At 39.6% G+C, this 11,038-nt stretch overlaps 1 protein-coding gene across 6 annotated transcripts in view; it reads right to left on the minus strand.

Moving 5' to 3' along the window:
* Positions 1 to 11,038, minus strand: part of ZNF454 (zinc finger protein 454) — a 66,306-nt gene that overhangs the window by 35,022 nt on the left and 20,246 nt on the right. For 3 of the 6 annotated variants that reach the window (XR_001146120.1, XR_001146121.1, XR_001146122.1), the window contains 2 exons: positions 4,420 to 4,528; positions 151 to 190 (listed from right to left, as the gene is read on the minus strand). The exons of 2 other annotated variants lie outside the window; for them this stretch is intronic. The gene's annotated coding sequence lies outside the window, so the exon portion shown is untranslated. Of the gene's footprint in view, positions 1 to 150; positions 191 to 4,419; positions 4,529 to 11,038 lie in introns of those variants that run through there. One more of the 6 variants, XR_001146123.1, reaches the window with a different exon arrangement.

Raw genomic sequence — 11,038 nt, forward strand, 5'->3', positions numbered from 1 at the left:
CAGCTTCATTCTTCTCCTCTCTTCTCTTCTCTTCTCTTCTCTTCTCTTCTCTTCTCTTCTCTTCTCTTCTCTTCTCTTCTCTTCTCTTCTCTTCTGATTCCTTCTCTTCTCTCCTTTTTCTCTGCTCAGCTCCAGCCTCCTTCTGGGTGGGGCAGGGAACCTGGAACTTCCCCTTTTCCTAGGGACCACCCTGTTACAGGATGATAAACAGTTCATAAATAATAGACTTACAAGCAGGGTAAACAGAGTATAGAGTGAGACTATTCAGGATGGAAGGACACAGAAAGCAAGGACATGGAAATCTTCCATAGGAAGATGGGAATAAAGGCAATATATAGGAGTGTTGGAACTGGAAGAGACAGATCAAAAGCCCTGCTATATAGTAACTGTTATTCTGCCAGTAGTTTTCCTTCTTCAATGCCACTGATACTTAGTCCTCAGAAACATCACACTGATAGTGAAAAGATTGTTGATCTCACTGTCAGACAAATGGGCTTAAACCCTGGCTGTTTAAATAGTTACCATCTTAACTAGTTACTTGATTCTCTGGGCCTTAATTTTTGGATAGAAAGTTAGGTTCACATAATCTGGTAAGGATTAAGTAAAATCATATAAATAAACTACTCTTCAGGAACATACTTGTCTGGAACAGAAAGTATCAGAGTACATTTAAAATTTAGTCTCTTAAAGGATTTTATTAGCAAAAATTAAATGTACAAAAATAAAATACTATAAAATCTTTTCCCCTCCAAACATTAGGCAGCTGTGATTTTTCTCACAAAGGTAAGAGGATACGTAAGTGTCCTAAATATCCATTCTCTGAAGGTGAGAACCAGTGGTAGGGGCAAGCAGAGGCAAATATGCTGTACTGCTTTAGAGGAACTGAGGAAGCTTACACCTATCCAGAATTTATTTTCACAGATCCTTTTCTTGCACCGAGGTAAATAACCTGGAGGCAGAGAGAGGTAGAGGAGGGAAAACTACAATCTGAGAATCTGTTTATCAGCTTTATCAGAGTCAACAGAGCAGAGATCAATACTTAGCCAACAAATCAAAAGTATGGCAGTGACACAAGCTATGCAACTTCTATCGACTGACAAATTTCAGATAGAAAAGGAAAAGCTGTGAAAAATCAGAATTTCCACTGCTAACTTATATTACGACCTCCCTTTTTTGTATAATTATAATATCAAAATATTCTGAGCAACCATCAGTTTACAACTGGATTGCCTTAGCCTCATAAGGTGGTTGCCTGGTCCAGGCAAGCTGCCCCAGGGCAGGAAATTCCTCTGTCTACGGAGACAGAAGGCAAGCCCCAGGAGAGATAAGACCCCAGGGCATAAAAACTTCTGGGAAGCTTCCTTGGATTCTTTAAATAAAAAACAAATCTCAGATAAGACTAGGGCATAAGGACTCATGGACTGTTTTTAACCTTGTTTACACAGGTGTTGCTTAATACACAACTGTACAACTTTCTCTTAATTTACTCCTTTTTAAAACAAGCACTAGCTACTCTCTGCTAGCCTTAAATTAGCCATTAGCTTTCCTTTGGACAATCACTGATAACACTGATAACACAATTTATCACTTACCTAAAGCCCCCAATAACCTTTTGCTAACAAGCTCATCCTTTCCCAGACACCTCTTCCCTTGAGTTATAGCTAAACATCTGTATACATGACAATGATCACAAAAATATATAATTTAGTATACCATAAAATGTTAAGAAAAAATGCTTTGTTCCCCTTGTCCCTGAGAACGTTTATGACAATTTAAGCCATCTCTCATTAACTTACCCTATGCATTATTACAATAACTACTTGCTACACAGTATAAAGACCTGCTGAGGGAATGAGCAGGAAGACTTGAACCCAACTCTGACTCCCGTGTCTTCCTCCCACAGCTGCTCTCCTCTCCCCTTTTGGAATCTCCACTCAGGACGCCTTTCCACCTTAGGGCTCTGCCTGTCTCACCTCCGGACACCTCAATAGTTGGGCCTGGTTCCCAACATGGCAGGAGACTATGCATTAACTGGACATCCTCCTTCCATCCAGAGATGCTTTTGGCCCCCAACCCATCCTTTCCCCTAGTAGCCTCAAGTCTGCAGACATATTTCTAAGTTTTTTAACTTTATATTTAAGAAAAATGTGCAGTAATGGAAACTTTCATACAAAGCTGGTAGGAATGTGATTTGGTTCAAATACTCACAAAATAGTACTAGCTAGTATGTAAAACAGGTACAGAGACTAACTTATAAATCAACTACTAGATACAATAATTAGTAAATCTACTTTGAGAAGGTATACCACGTTTTGTGGTCTGCTAAGCTTAAAGGGCTGTTTAACTGCATTCTGGCTATGTAGCTCAGTCTTGGCAGGACAAAGTCCATTCAGCACAGCCAATTACCTAAACTTGAAGAATGCAAATGATGGACCTTGCAGAGGTCCTCTCAAGTCAAACAAGAGCAGGGTGCTTCCCCTGTGTCAGTGAGTATATAGACATGACCAGGAATGCCTGGGGGCGGGGGGCATAGATTGAGATGTAATTTTGTATCTCTGAAACTGACCAGGGGAATGTCCTATTGATAAGGCTAAAGCCACTAGTGGAGGCCAGAAACTTGATTTTGATCTTCATATATGGACCATAAAATTAGCCTGATGCTCAGACTCATCTCACCAATGAGCTGAGATAACCTGAGCATACATTTGTTTCCTTCTAACATTTTTTCTGTTTGTTCTCCTCCCCTGAATAACTGACTCTGTAAAATCACTCAATCAATAAAAGGACCAGGTTTTGCCTTCATGTCAGCATCCTGCCATTGCAGCTTGCTCCATGACTCCCATTCTTTGACAGTGGTGTTTCTTGATATAAAAACAATTACTAATTTTTAATACAACAGCAAATAAATAAATATATAATCCAAATGCCAAATAGAATAGTTAACTAAGTTATTAAAATATTTATACAATGAAATAATTGCTAACAACGTATGTTAGGAATTTATGTTTGTGTTTTCCCAAAACTCATGTTGAAGTCTAATCTTCAACTGGTTAGTTGTAAAAGAAAGGGCTTTGGGAGATCATTAATGAGGCCAGAGCTCTTATGATGGGATTAAGTGCCCTACTAAGAGACAGGAAAAATGTGAGGAGACAGTATGAAGGCAGTTGTGAGGAGAGTGCTCACCAAGAACCCAATAATGCTGTCATATATATAGTTAAGAATATATAGTAAAGAATTTATTCAGCTATTTGTAAATAAATTAAAACAAAATACATCATTTAGAGATTCATTTACAGATGGTCATACTAAAGCAGGACAAAGGAAGAGAATTTTCACAGAAGTGAGAATGTTAACAAGACATAACCTTTTATGTCTTGTATGAGTTAATTTGAATAAGAGGTTTATACAAAGCAAAAGATATTAGCAATGCTGTTTCTCAAATATGCATTCGAGTCTTTGAATATCTGTTTTATTATTCATTCATCTTTATCATTAGAAACGATAAAGAGAAGGCTCTTCCTAGAAAAGGAGCAACTAGGGATTCTGGTTCAGAAATGCAATGGAGCTTGCCTGCCTGGCTCCATCACAGGTCCCACCACCACCACCCAACCTCACTATAGGTTGGATTTCACACACTGCTTATGTTTTGTTTTAAAAGCCTGCCCAGTTCTGAAAATATGCCAATCAGGTCTGAAACATAGATACCCTGCAGGATATATAAGCCAGGCATTCAGACATACATTTGTCCAGATTCTCCTGAGAAGACCTTCCACACAGTCCTCCAAGACTTTCACTGTTCAAGGACACCTTTGAGATCTTTATGTCAGATCTCCAACTTTCATTCTTCTCACCTATGAAACTTGCTTGACAGACCCGTTAAGATCTTTACATCTGATCTCTCCTTCAAACTACCACCTGATTGCTGTTCCTGCCTCTGACATTACCTCCTAATGGGCACAGTTGGTTTGCGAGTGATGTCTCTTAAGAGCTGTACCTGATACCTGATCAACTGGCATTGCCTCTGAAAGAGCTGTACAGCAATGCCTAGTCCGCTGGCACCATGTCTGAGAGCTGTTTACTGCTTCTGTTAACATCTAACACTGCCTCCAGGTGTTGTCCAGAGCCACCTGTGACTACTACCAGTTGCTATCATGAGTTGGGCCCACCATATATTGGTGTACCACCAGTTTGTGGAATTAACTTGTAGAATGGATGATGCCATCTTTAACAAGTAGCTTTTGGTTTGGAATAGTGGACAATGTGGGCACTATCTGGGGTAGGACAGAGTTCAGACTCATGGCATTAAAACCACTTTATTTTTTCCCAATTCCTTGTGTTGTACTCTGACCCTGAATTGTTTTTTGCAACTCTAAGTGCTAGGTTTTCACAGTTTCAGTATGGCATAAGGGTAATACAAACCTGTAGCCAGTCACTGAGTTGAAACTTGAGCTCTTAACGCAACTGTTAGTTATTGGGCAGGTTTCTTAACTTGTCTGCTTACTTTCCTCATATGTTCAATGATACCTATCTAAGTGACATAAGAATAGAATTAATATTTGCACAAGAATATTTAGGATATATTGTACACATACTTTACACATACTTTTATATATATATTATTCAATAAAGAAGAACAACAACAAACTTGCTAGTTTGGAAAAAAAAGTCATTATTTTAACTTGAAACATCATCATACACTGTAGAGCCTAACAGTAAGATCCAATATATCTTCACAGAATTTACAGACCTAGTTTACAAGTTAATTCTGAAGACTTGTTACATAGGAAAAATGAAAAAAAGAAACAGATGACCTAAAAATTGTTTTTTAAATGGTTTAAGTAATTTACTCAAGACTGTGGGATCCAAATGGTACTGGAGTCATATATCTACAATGGATTGAGGAAAGGTTAATGTAACTCAAGAATTCAACATGGCCAATATTCTATAAAGACAAAGTTAAAACACCTTCTCAAATACTAAAGATTCAGTAATTATGGTACTCCTAAACAATTCCTGAAATACTTCTCCAATTTGAACAAAGGATTCACCCCAGAATCCCAGAATGGCATCATTAGGAATGCATTACCTACATTAATAAATCATGGGGGAAAAAAGACCTATTGATATAATCAGCCTAATAGATGCTTTAAAAGTATTTTATAATAGCCAACACCCAGTCCTAATTCAAAAACAAAAATATAGCATTGTTCTAAACATAAAAATGATACACTAGAATAATTCACACTAATATGAAGGAAAGAATACTTACTCTTACTACTATTATTTAATATTGTTCCATAAGTGTGACTAACACAATTAAATGGCAAGAGGGGAGGAAACAGTAGTTTGCCCAGAAAAATGGTCTCTCTGGAAAATTTAAAGGATGATAATATAAAATGATTTTACTTGAATTAATGAAATATTGTGGATTTAGAACACTCGGGGTCAAATACATAGCCCTTTTAGGATTAGACAATATCTTAGATTCTGTAATTGACAAAGGATTATGCTTGGCTATAAGAAGTGTTCAATGATCGTTAGCTGCTATTTTACAAAGTTCTCTCTTTCCTTTGTTCCCATAGAGGGCTTTTGAGGGATGGCTACACTATCCTTTTCTAGAAAATTCAGTTAACTTAATAGAATTTATATAATTTTGGGACTTGTCAAGATGTGAACTAAGTCCCCAAGATCAAGGGGACAGGGAAAGTAAAAATTCTTCAGTATTTATGGCTGGGACAGGCTATAGGAGAGGCTAAGAACTTGTAGTGTACTGGGGTGAGTATGCAGCTTTGAATGCAAGTTCCACTTTTGTAAAAATGATTTGCTTTTCTCCTTATTATTTTTGTTTTGTTATCCCCTGTGCAAGAGTCAAGCAGATACTTCCAGTCAGTATTTGCCTATGTTACAGGGCCCCTGGAACCTGGGCCTTGTTTTTCACATTCCTATTATTGAGTTAACTGGGTCCTTTGTTTTGAAAACCACAAAACTCTGGTCAGCCTAAAAACCCTGCTTTCCAGCTACCTTGTCCTGGTGCTAAACATCATTTAAAAAACCCCAGGGCTGGCCCTCCCTGGTGGCGCAGCGGGTTAAAGCACAGCACTGAGAATCTAAAGCCGCTTCCGCATGAAGTTCGATTCCCGCCTGCCCCGGAGGTGACCACATGGCGCGGCAGACCTCTCCTGGCCCGCCCGCTGCTCCCCTCAGCAGTGTACTTCATCGATCTGCCTGTTCTGCTCCCCACTCTGTCTCTGGTGAAGCCTCTCACCGCCCCTGCACCTCTGGCCTGTACCCCAGTTCTGTATGCACAAATAATAAATAAAAAAATCTTAAAAAAAAAAAAAAAAACCCAGGGCTCTTGGATATAGTAAATAGAGGGGAAACTACAGCAAACTCCAACCAAAAATCAGACAACAGGAGCAGGATTGATGACCCAAAGGAAACAGGAGGAAGGTGAAAACAGCAGAAGTAAGAGGGAGATTGCCACCGGGCCACAACCACCCTCCCCCACCTACAAACCCAGAGCACCTTGACCAAGGAAAGAAAAGGAGGAGAGGAAAAATAAACTGAAAACAACTGGAAAAGCTGAAACATCTGAAAACCCCAGAAGGAAAACAATGGTCAGCGGGTTGATTTGCGTGGAGGGGAAAGGGACTGCTGCGGATCCACAGGGATGAGACCTGTGGGAAGAATAAGATTCAGCCTTCTCGCCACCACTGGGGGCAGGGCAAAGGTCTAGCCCCAGCCCCTGGGAACACCCAGTCCCAAGACACTGCTGAAGGCAGGGTGGCAGTACTTCTGCCATGAGCAGCGATTCCATGATAGGGGAAGCCAGGAAGGGAGTGGCAGCCAGCAAATGCCACTTGTCATCAGCCCTAGAAAGGGCTTGCCTCTGCTACTGAAATAGATTGGTCTCTGCCTTGAGTGGGGTGACTAGCGCTTTTATTCCCCTAGTTTTTGTTAAGGGCTTTGCCCTGAAAGGGGAAGTCTGACCTATCTGTATCCCCAGACCTTAGTAGCCAAGAGAGGCAAGACAACTTACGCTCAGCTCCCAAAATTAGCTGAAAAAGGCAGGAAACCAAGTGGCCAAAGGCCCCAAAACAGATGGGGCTTTACCTGAAAGGGGAACTCTGCATTTTTTCCCCCTTTTTCTGCTTCCCAGGATATGGCCAGTCAGCTGTGAGGGGCATGACAGCCTGCTCTCAGCTCCCGACTAATAACAGGAAGGGTGGCAGCGCATGGCTGCAGCTCACTGGAGCAGACAGGGTCCCCTGTGGTAAAGGGAAGCACACAACACCTGGTCATAACTAGAAGTTGGACAGTGGTAGAGTCGCACTACTAATGCATAGTACCTCATCTGAATCAGAAACCAGGCCAAAAGGAGCCAAAAGCCTTTGTGCCAAAAGGAGCACGAAGCCCCCCTAACAAAATCAGGCAACAGAGGGACCACCACCAACAAGAGCATCCGTTGGCCACCCGAGAGTAAGCACCCAGAGGAAATGCCAGCAAATACTAGCAACTAAGTGTCTCAACACATAGAAAGCATTAGGAAACAACAGGGAGAAGAAAAAATACAAATAACCTAGTAAGTCCACAGGGGAAAAATTCACCACAGAAAGATCAGTCACCAGAAATCAACAAAGATTTAAAAGAACTGCTCATCACATCAGATAGAGAATTTAGAATTATCATGATAAACAAAAAAGGAAGATGAAAAGGAAAAAAACAATATGGGATGAATAATCAATGAGCTGAAGAATGAAAATGAGATCTTAAAAAAGTAAATAAAAGGAATGCAGGAGATTAAAAGATCACTAGCGGAGATAAAAGAATTCTGGGAAAAGCAATGAAAACAGAATAGATGAAATGGAAGAACCAATTAACACCCTTGAACATACAGAAATAAAGAGAAGCAAAACAGAAAAAGAGAAGCAAAAAGGAAAAGGAATGAAGAAACACTCTAAGAGCTATCTAACATAATGTAAAGGAAATATCAGTTACAGGTGTACCAGAAGGTGAGGAGAAAGGCCAAGGAATCAAGAAAATATTCACAGAGATAATTGAAAAGAACTTCCCTAATATGAAGAAGGAGATGAAAATAGACACACAAGAAGCAAGAATACCAGACTACCATGATGAAAGGAGAAATTCAGCAGAACACATAATAGTAAAGCTACCAAGAACCCAAGACAAGGAAAACATAATGAGAATGACAAGAGGGAAGAAACAAGTAACTTACAAAGGAAAACCAAACCCGCTGACACCAGACTTCTCTGAAGTAACAAGAAAGTGGAGGGACAAGTCAACAAACTCCAAGACATCAAATGCCAACCAAGTACATTTTATCCTGCAAAGCTCTACTTCCTCTATAAAGAAAGAATAAAGACATTCTCAAACAAATAGAAACTCCAAAATTTTGTCAAGACTAAATCCCCACTCCAAAATATACTACAAGAGGTCCTTAAGCCAAAACCAACAAAGGGATGAATGTGAACAGATCAAAACAAGGAAGAAAAACACAAAAAGAAAAACAAAGTGGCAAATATAGGTGCCAGTGTATCAATATTAACTATAAATATAAATAGTTTTAAACTCAGCAATAAAGAGACAGAGTGGCAGGCCGGATTAAAAAAACAGAACCCAATGTTCTGCTATCTTCAGGAAACACATCTAACTACAAAAGATAAAAACAGATTGAAAGTAAAAGGATGGAAAACAATCCTACAATCAAATGTGCCCAAAAAGAAGGCAGGAACAGCTACTCTTATATCAGATAAAACAGACTTCAAACTGTTAAGGGGAAGGATGTCCTACAGAAACTGCAAGAGTTTTGTGGACTCCACCCCCTACTCCAGCTTTCTGGACTCCACCCCCTACTCCAGTGATTGGAAACTCCCAGCAGTAAAGAGAGAACTGTGATGACCCAAGGGCAGAGCTAAGCAGGTATTCTGGGACTTTGGGGGGATAAATAGGGAACGATTTTCAATGGCTGGGGGCTGGAGCAATAGTGCTCTTGCTCTGGGGCAATGGCTCTCAGATCGTGTAACTGGAGGCTATCAGTTAGTTTGTTACTAGAGTTCAAAGTCAGCCAGCTGGTACGATTTCTAGTTACCTTGTGTCTCCCTCTCTCTTTCCCTGGGTTGTTCCTTTTCCTTTGTCCTCTTTGTAAATAAACCCATTACGCTTTTTGTGTGTGTCTGCAGTACAATTAAGTTTTCAGCCTTCAGGTGAGGACCCACAGACAGGCAGCTCAGTTCACACTGGGTTACCCTGTAACAAAACTAAAAAAGGTTGAAAGAGAAGGCCACTACATTATGACTACAGGGACAGTACCACATATACCCATCAAATGAAAGAGCACCAAAATATATAAGGAAACATGTCATTTATGAAAAAGTATATTAGACAAAATACATACATATTAGGAGACTTCAATACACCACTCTCAACAATAGAAAGATCAATAAGACAAACAAAAAAATAACATGGACACTAAAACTCTAAACAGGGACCTAGAACTCTTGTGCTTAACAGATATCGATAGACTACTGCATCCAAAAAAATCTGAATACATATTTTTATCAAATCCACATGGATCATTCTCAAGGATTGGCCATATACTGTGACACAAGTCACATTAATAGATACATAAAGATTGAAATCATACCAACTATCTTCTCTGAACATGAAGGAATCAAACTAGACATTAACCATGTGAAGAAAGCAGGAAACCCATCTACTTCATGGAGATTGAAACTCATACTACTGGAAGACCATTGGATTAATAAGGAGATCAAGGAAGAAATTTAAAAATACCTTGAGAAAAATGACAATGAGGACACAACTCTCCAGAACTTATGGGACACATTAAAAGCAGTTATAAGAGAAAAATATGTAGCAATACAATTCACATAAATAACAAGAAACAACTCAAAGAAATAACCTAATCTCCCACCATAACGAACCAGAGAAAGACAACAAAATAACCTCAAAACCAGTAGAAAACAGGAAATAATAAAAGTCAAAGCAGAAATAAATGAAATAGAAGTCAGGAAAACAATCCAAAATATCAATGAAACCAAAATTTGGTTCTTTGAAAAAGTAAACAAAATAGACAAACCCTAGCTAATATAACAAAGAAAAAAACATGAGAAAGCACAAATAAGCAGGACTGTAAATGAAAGAGGAGAAATCACAACAGATACAGCAGAAATCAAAAGAATAATCAGAGAATACTATAAACAGCTATATGCAAACAAATTCAACAATCTAGAAGGGATAGGCATATTCCTACAACTCTACAATTATCCAAAGCTAGATAAAGAAAAAAACAAACAACTATACAGGCTGATTACAAGCAATGAAACTGAAGAAGTAACTAAAACCCTCCCCAAGAATAAAAGCTCAGGACCAGATGGATTTACAAATGAATTTTATCAAACATTCAGAAATGAACTAGGGCCTATCCTACACAAACTCATTCTAAAAAATCGAGAAAGAATAGCTACCAAATACTTTCTATGAAGCCAGCACCACAGTGATACCAAAACCTAACCGAGATAACACAAAAAGAAAACTTCAGACCAATATCCTTAATGAACACTGGTGCAAAAATCCTCAATAAAATCTTAGCCAACAGAATCCAACAATACATTAAAAGAATAATCCAGCCCTCCCCGGTGGCACAGCGGGTTAAAGCACAGCCACTTCAGCATGAGTTTGATTCCCACCTGCCCCAGAGGTGAACACATGGTGTGGCAGACCTCTCCTGACCCACACGCTGCTCCCCTCAGCAGTGTACTTTGTCAATCTGCTTGTTCTGCTCCCCACTCTGTCTCTGGTGAAGCCTCTTGCCGCCCCTGAGCCTCTGGCCTGTACCCCAGTTATGTATGAACTGTTGGGGACCGAGGCCGGCATCTGGCGTCTGTCAGCAGCCATAAAAAGGTGAAATGGAGTCCGGATAGAGAAAAACATCCGGGTTGCAAAAGGCATGTGGGAAGAACTCCCTGCCCCCACCTTTTCCTTTTCCTCTTTCTTTTCT

The sequence above is a fragment of the Condylura cristata genome, unplaced genomic scaffold, assembly GCF_000260355.1.
Source record: "Condylura cristata isolate star-nosed mole 26May11 unplaced genomic scaffold, ConCri1.0 scaffold00040, whole genome shotgun sequence".
Taxonomy (NCBI): Eukaryota; Metazoa; Chordata; class Mammalia; order Eulipotyphla; family Talpidae; genus Condylura; species Condylura cristata.